Source organism: Laccaria bicolor, genomic scaffold, assembly GCF_000143565.1.
Source record: "Laccaria bicolor S238N-H82 LACBIscaffold_93 genomic scaffold, whole genome shotgun sequence".
Classification (NCBI taxonomy): Eukaryota; Fungi; Basidiomycota; class Agaricomycetes; order Agaricales; family Hydnangiaceae; genus Laccaria; species Laccaria bicolor.
In genome coordinates, this window is record NW_001889964.1 from 26156 (window position 1) to 27584 (window position 1429).

Consider the following 1429-nt stretch of genomic DNA (forward strand, 5'->3'; position numbering starts at 1 on the left):
GTACCTGTGGCATAGCATTGCAAGGGGAGCTTCTTAGCTATAATCAGAAATGTCTTGGGAGAGTATCAGCTGCAAGTTTGTACAAGGACAGCCATGTCAGTTCTTTTGATGATTCATCAATTTGTCCCTGATTTTAAAGTGGCTGTGCCAATTGCAAACTTTGCCATCACTCAGTAGGTGGCTGTGCCACTTGCAAACTTTGCAACTCCCTAATAGCGAAGGTCCTGAATTTGTCATAAGATGGTCAGTAAAAATGAATGGTTGACTAATCATCGACTTATCGATGTTTTAAAAACTGTTCACTGACTTAGTAGTCATTTCCGAAGTCAGATGATGGTCATGCCAAAGAATCTCGGATTTGGAATTTCCGCGCGTCCGCCATCCGGCAGATGGATTTGTCAGCTGCATTTTAGCATCCCTTCAAGTTCAAATATTCAAGCTAGCAAACATTTACATAAGGCGTTGTTATTCAATGTACTTAGACTAATCATAGTTCTGTCGTGCATACATTTTCTGATCCCACAATGCTGAGAGCATGAACGGATGCATACCGACAATACACAAGGGAGGAGATAGTCATCTGCAAGGCTGACAACTGGGTGAAGACCGCCTGACACCATCATCGACATATCAATCAACGTAACCCATTCCCCAAAATCACCCGTAACGGTAACGTTGACTTTCGACGCAGATGCGGGTGTGTGGGGCGTGGGGAGTTGGCTGCGTGAAGGCTGGGATGAAGAGGCGGGGTGGGTGGGTAGGATCTCGCGCTGACCTGACTCGACGCCACCGGACGAGTCCGCTCCGCACGCTGGCTGTCTCGGAGACGAAAGAGCGGCGGTTCTTGGGTATTGTCGAAGGGGAGTCGGGGTTGGCGAACCGTGTGGGTGTTACGTCCCGGAGGTGTTCGCCTAGAACCGTGCTGTTGGTTAGTCCCTCGATAAGCACACAAACATATGATGCACGTCGGGTGTAACGAGATATTGCCAATACTTGAGGTTGTGGATGGGTTTCAGAAGTGAAGCAGGTAACGAGAGAGGCCAGACGTGACTTCGCGATGTGCACAAGTTTGGCACGCCGGATCCGCCAATCCGCCGGACTGCCGGAATTTCCATATCTCAGATGTCCTCGGTCATGCATAGGTCATATCAAAGTTGTTCATCAGAACGGTCAGCATATTGGTCATTGGCTAGTCACTCCATTGAAATAGTAAAAAAAACATATATTTGAACTACTATAGAGTATATATGGTACACTGATTTGTTTGTAAGGGAGAGGGGAGGCCATTCTACTCAACACTCAGGAGGAGGGGGCTGTTTGTGGAAGCGAAGGACAGAGGAGGCCTTTTGTCAGGAGGAGGCCGTTCGTCAAGGAAGGCATTTCATTGAGAGAGGTAGGAGAACATTCTTGAGGGAGGGAGGAGACCCTT